At 45.3% G+C, this 6,655-nt stretch overlaps 1 pseudogene; it reads right to left on the bottom strand.

Annotated features, from left to right (window-relative positions):
- Positions 1-246: 246 nt before the first annotated feature.
- Positions 247-3,371, bottom strand: LOC110300194 (mitochondrial import receptor subunit TOM40 homolog; annotated as a pseudogene).
- Between the last annotated feature and the right edge of the window lie 3,284 nt (positions 3,372-6,655).

Here is a 6,655-nt window from a genome sequence, read left to right as displayed (position 1 = left end):
CGATGGATAGAGACAGGAACATCCCCGGGGTTTGCTGGCCGCCTCTGCGCCTCTTGCCTGGGTGCTCACAATCGAATGCCCTTCAGATCCCAGAACTCCCTCCAGGACCCCGGGGATCCCGGGAACCCCTGGACACTGTCCCCTGGTGCTGGGGATCCTCGGGCACGGGGTAGGTTCGCTCCTTTCCACTGCCCCAACTCCTGGAGAGGAGGGGAGAGGCAGCTGGCCCAGGGGTGGTCTGCAGAGGAAGGACAGGAGGGCTCAGCTGATGGTGAGGCCGAAGCCACACAGGAACTTATTCTTGCGGCGGTTCAGGAAGGCGCAAAGGGGCAGTGTCAGGGGCAAGGGCGGAAGTTTCTTCTTAAGCATGGTGCCCAGGATCCAGTTACTGTTCACAGCGCCTTTGAAGAGGAAGTTGGCCATGGACAGGTCCAGCTGATACCCAAAGGAGGCACTGGTGTCCTGCATCCTGGTGCTGGCTTCAAACTCCACACCCACCTGCAGCTGGTCACTGGTTTTGTGATATGTCGCATGCCTGCCAGCCTGGTCCAGCGTTGCTGTAGCCAACCAGTTGTTCAGTGTGTATTTCCCAGCTAGAAACATGACAGGGCCCTCCCTCCTCTCCAGGCGGCCTGTGATAGACGCACTGTCCACCTAGGGCCAGGCAAGGTATGATGGTCTGGAGGTAGTAGGCCAGGAGGATTCCTGAACCCACCAAGACATCTGGGTTGCCCAGGGTAACAGCAGCCGTGAAGTCGGAGCCACAGTACCCGCCATCCACCTGCCAGTTCACGAACTTGGACTGCTGGATCTGGATGGCCCTTTTGGACATGAGACCTGGGCTCAGCTGGTGGGTGACCTGTGCATTGATGCTGCCACTATTGTCCATGTCATCCACCAGCACGGGCAACGCCTCTGTGGGACTCAGCTACTTCGTCCCCACATATGTGACCCCGAAGTGGTAGTTGGACTCCCCAATGGTGCCGAGGGCTACTGTGTGGGTCAGTTGAAACGGTTCTCAACCCTTTGTTGACTGTAAGTTTGACACCTTCCATCAGAACCAGAAAGAGCTGTTCTGTTCAATGATTGCCAACGATGCGTGCCAATCCTCTGGGGGTCCTTTTCAGCCTGGCATGTTCTTGATGCCCATGATTCATGAAGTTCTGCACAAGAATGAAAGCAGTGGTCAGATGTATGATTCATTCCACCCACAGAAGGTCAGCTCCATTTATCTATTTAACCTTAAAACAAAAGCTGCCATTCTCAGATGTTAGGAGGATTACAGACTCTGTCTGTTCTCAGGACTCACTGAACATGATTTGGAAATCTTCACCACCTCCCCACAGACCGCCATAAACCCCCCTGAAACCCTGAGCCCCTATCCCCACCATACCCCACCCCCACATCCTGAGTTGAAGGAAGGTGTTGTTAGTTGCTTGTCAGCTCAGGGTATTTAATAAAAATCCAAGGGTGGCCTGCTGTGTTGTGCTTTGTGTCTTCTCAAATCTCTCTGTGATCCAAAACCGTGGCAGGTCAAAGCAGTTTAGCATGGTAGTGGGCACTCGACATCTGTCTCAGATCAGCTTGAAGGCTGACGCCACTAAGTTGGAAAGCCCTGTTGTCTCCCAGGACATTTTACTTCTTCATCTTCTCGATATGTAGGCCTCAAAACAGAAGAGTGAAAATTAAAAAACCTTCCACCAGGTCTCACAGGAGATTAGAGAGCAGAAGGTTAAAAACTCCAACATCCACCATCGAGATGGGGCATCTTTTTCTCCTTGCTCACAAGGCGTAGGTGCTAAAGAGAATCAATGATTTTTCTGCCCCCACCCCCAATAAGCAAATTGTACTTAAAGTCACAAACTGCACCCTGAATCTCTCATACAGTGAAATAATAATTATGCATTAGTGAGCGGCTTCGAGCAGAAGCCTGGTTTTTATTTAGCAGGAAACGGCTCCCCTCTATTTATTAAGAAACTACTGTATCATTTATTTATCACATAGCTACCATATGCTAGACACTCTGTTATTTTCTTTAACATATGTGATCTCCCTTAATGTATTTCTTGGGTGTATTCATTCATTTCACAACTGGAAACAAAAGAAAGCCTAAAGGGGTTGTCCTTTTGACTTGCCTGGTCCTCAACAAAAGGGACAGAGATTAAATGAGGTTTTGGTGTAATTGACTTTGATTTTCTACAGATGGGACATTGTTACTCAAGTACAATTTCCTTTATGCTGCAGTTCTTGGTGTTAAACAGATGACTTTGTGGCTGAGATAAATTTAGATGCAGAGCAACAGTCATTTACAGTCTCGCCTTGCACTCTGTAAGATTTAAATCGCTGGCTGTGCTCCAACTTCTTCGTGAAAGATGAGATATAAACAGTTGGGTGTCACCATGAAGTAACTGAACGCAACCATGCGAGTCTGCTATAGAAAGACCTGTAAACACAAGTACAACCACATGCAAATCTGCTGTGGGAGACTGAGGGGAGAATAAAAGATGCCCCCCCCCATCACTAGTTTGATTTCAGGATATTTCAGCACCCTCTCTCAGGTGCACACACTCAAAACCACACACCTATCAGTTCTCAATCTCCATCTCTCTTCGCAGCCAGCGGCTCTAAACAAACACAAATCGACTTTCTGTCTGTCTCATTCGACTGCTTAGTACATTTCATGTAAATGGCACCAGTGCTCATTCCTCTGATATGATAGTGTTTTTTTTTTAATATCTAAAAGTCAAATAGATTCTTTATGAGGAAATGAATCAAGTCTATTGACAATAAGCATACAATTTGGTTATATGCCCAGATACCTTATTTTGCGTCGAGGTAAGAATCTTTTATTTGCACGTTTTGATAGACAGCTGTATAATTTAAATTCGAAAACGATAATTAAGAGAAAGAGGAAAATAAATAGGGTATATTTTACACCTTTAATCTGGTGGCATATTTCTCTATTTCTGCTAATTAATAGGCATCGGAGGAAGTTCATAGATGCAATACAGTTACAGAGAAAAATCACACGGTTGGGGACATGATCACTGGGAGCTCATAAAGCAACTGTGTTGTCTTTAATCAGATATAGAGATCTGACATTTTGGTTTAATATAAAAGTATGCAGCCCCCTCCTACTCAAAAGAAGGGCTTGCCTTTTCTGCTATGCTAGAGGACATGGCAGTCATAGGCCATTTGTCAGCAGCCTCGGGCAGTGTGCAGTGTGCAGCGGGCAGCAGGCGGTGATTTTGTTCTCTAGCCCTAACCCATCTCGGTTTTGCATATGTCCCTTCAGAGCTCCTTCCTTTACCAGCCATGACTTTCAGTAGCCTTTTCTCCCTATCCTTGAATTGCTCTATGATCCAGTGCATCTTTCATGGAGAAAAAAAAATAACACTAGAACTGGGCATGAAATATCTTACTTTTTCTAGCAGCCTAATGTGACACTGACATATGTGTACATTGTGGGCATTCCTGGGTCAAGCAATACGTCAGTCAGTCAGCTTGAAAGAAAGCACCATCAATTGAGCAGCTTGTAGAAAAAAAGAATTATTTCTCACCGTTTGGGATGCTAGAAACCCAAGAACATGCCAGCAGCATCAAGTTCTGGGTGGCACGTTGTTGTTTATCATTGCATCTTTCTCCTAGTTACCAAGGGCTCTACCCTCATGACCTAATCACCATCAGAAAGCCCCATTTAAAATATTATCTTGCTGAAGATTCGATCTGAGCACATGAACCCCACCAACCTACTTTCAAATTTCAGATACGCCTGTATATTAGTTGGATCACACTAGACAAAGAAATTATCCCAGCCTCAATAGCTCACTGCATATAGAGCAAAGGCGAAGTCAGTGCCTACTGCATTAGACTGTGTGTAAGTAGGTGATGTGAGGAAGCACCCAGCTCACACCAGACGTTCAGTAGATAGCAGCGGCCATCATCACTACCACTGTTGTTATCCCAGAGCTGGTAGCTGGTAAGCCTGAATTACTAGTCCACTCAATGCAAGGCAGCTATTCCCTGGATCCAGTTAATAAAAATAAATAACAGCCAATGTACCAGTTGTCTGTGGGGTTCCCTTATCCCTAACACACACACACACACACACACACACACACACACACACCTCTCTCTCTTTAGCAGACTTTTTGCCATTACAGAAGAATAACCAATGGGAAGGAGCATTTCTTCCCTTCTACCCAGCATTTTCTATCTCTGAAACGGCTGCCAACATGAACAGTCATTGAAATAGCAAGGGATGGCTCTTGCCTTTCTGGGCAATCTTCACCTCTTCTAGGCATTATTGGCCAGCTGATTAGATAGCTCTGGAAACAGGTCAGTGTGGGAGTTTGGCATTTATATTTGAGGCTCTCTCTCTCTCTCTCTCTCTCACACACACACACACACACACACACACACACACACACATTTGCATTCGAGGTTGACTCTTCCCCCTGGCATTTGAGGCTGGCTCTCCTGCTTGCAAGTGTTCTCTCTCTCTCTCTCTCTCTCTCTCTCTCTCTCTCTCTCTCTCTTCCTCCCTCTCTCCCTCCCTCTCTCCCACCATCCCTCTTCCCTCCCCCAGATACACAAAGAGAAACTTGAAAAACAATCATCCACTAAAGATTTTCACTTTTCCTAAGAAAATAAAGCAGGTCTGTTTTGCCCCTGGGTCTGTGCTCTGTGGCTTTCTGACAAACCCGCAAGCTACATCTTTCATCACACTTTCATAGTCACAGAATGTCGCCCTTCCTGTGGTGTCTCATAAATGATGTCCTATGTTCAGGCAGGGAAATAAAGACCAATTTTAGTGACTCTTTTAGTCCCCAACCGCATGCTTTGGCGGGCCTCGCTTTCTGTAGCTCTCTCTGCAGCTCCCACTTTTTTTTCTCAAGCCTGCTAAGCTTAGAGTGACTATCATCCTTTAAGTCTAATCTGGGGTTTTATTCCTCACTTCTCTGCACCTTTTCACCCAAAGAAAAATCTCAGCTTGACAAATTTCTCACTTGGAAAATGCTCATTTACAGAATTTTCAAGCTGTTTTCAGAATAAGCTTGGTGGTGGTGTCTTACTACCACATTCTTGACACCTAAGCACATAGGTGTTTGTTACATGAAAGATACATAAAATGTAGGCATTTGATTAAAAGGTAATTCTCAGAGAGAATTCTTACATGGGTTGCTGGGAAGTAGAGAGCAGACTCTTTCGATTATTTCCCTACTTGATCAGAAATGATTGACTGGAGACAAAAGCAGGAGAGCCAGTTAGCAACCACACTAAACACTTACCAAAATCACAGGTGATTCCTGTTTGCGAGAATTAGCCGAATTTTGATTCTTTTAAATGATTCCAACAAAAAGTTGTAAAATACCCAAAGACTCAAAACCTTATTCTGCAATCAAAATTAAAGATGTAGATATCATCACACAAGTTTTAGCCCTTTTGCTAAGAGAGCCTTTATTTTTCATATTTTTATACACAGAGAGAGAGAGAGAGAGAGAGAGAGAGAGAGAGAGAATCAAACTTGAGAGCAATCATCTTTACCTACTCAGCCATCTTGCTGGGCTACCTTTTCCATGTTTGGTTAGATGTAACCCTCCCAACATGTATGCAAAGATCCAAGCATATAAATTCCTATCTGCAACAGTTCTGCCTACATCAAAGACGTCAAGCATTCAGACCCTTTTCGATGCAGAAAAGCAATCAAGGAAGAGCTGATTTATCCTTCTGTTGCTTTTATTGAACAGAAGTTCTCGGTGAGGCCAGGTGTAGTGAGTCACGCTTGTAATCTCATCACTCAAGAGGAAGAGGCAGGACGATCAGCTCCAGGCTATCCTCGGCTACATAGCAAGTTCAACAACAGATGGAGACCCTGACTCAAGTTTTCGAGGCTTCTTCGTTGCAGCAGAAACAATTATAGGAAGCCTCAACTGAATAAAATTCAGAGAACACAGCCCCTGGGATGCGCAGATTGAATAGGTACATCTACAACACAAGCCCCACACCTAGTGCACAGGGAACGCCACAGAAGAGGGGATGGAAAGATTCTAAGAGTCAAACGACAAGACATCTGTCTTCTATACATGCAGGAAAGCTGCACCTATGAAATCTTAACATGATTGCCTAAACAAGACCTGAACAGTGACAACACCAGTTGACATACTGCTTACTGACACAAGGCTCCATCCCAAGTCGAAGAGCTACAGGCAATTAGTGACTGTTGAGAGAGGAAGAGTGGGTCTTTCTCAGGGGTGACTTTGTAACAGACCCCCCACCCCTGCCGGACTTTAGCACCACCGACTCCATCATGGAAGTACCATTCAGGTCATAAAACTCAGCACGGAGTTAGCATCACATGTTAAAACAGAAAGACCTAATCCACCCAAGTTCATAGTGCTGGGAAAGTCTCCAAAGTACTGACCATGCTTTTTAGCTTCCTAAGTTCTGCTTCTCACCAACTATTCTTATTAATTGAAGTATATCAACCCAGGATATGGTTTTTGTGTGTAAAACCTCACTCTAAGGAAGGCTCGGGGCTACACTGGGTTCCTGAACACCAAGAACGGTTGCCAGCCAGCTACTAAAGACGCTTCTGCGGATGTGAACTCATGTCCAAGAAGTCTTTTCTGGTGGGTACCACACAACAGACTTC

The sequence above is a fragment of the Mus caroli genome, unplaced genomic scaffold (genome assembly GCF_978045245.1).
Source record: "Mus caroli unplaced genomic scaffold, Mus_caroli_1 scaffold_10, whole genome shotgun sequence".
Lineage (NCBI taxonomy): Eukaryota > Metazoa > Chordata > Mammalia > Rodentia > Muridae > Mus > Mus caroli.
This window is presented reverse-complemented; position numbering and strand designations above follow the sequence as displayed.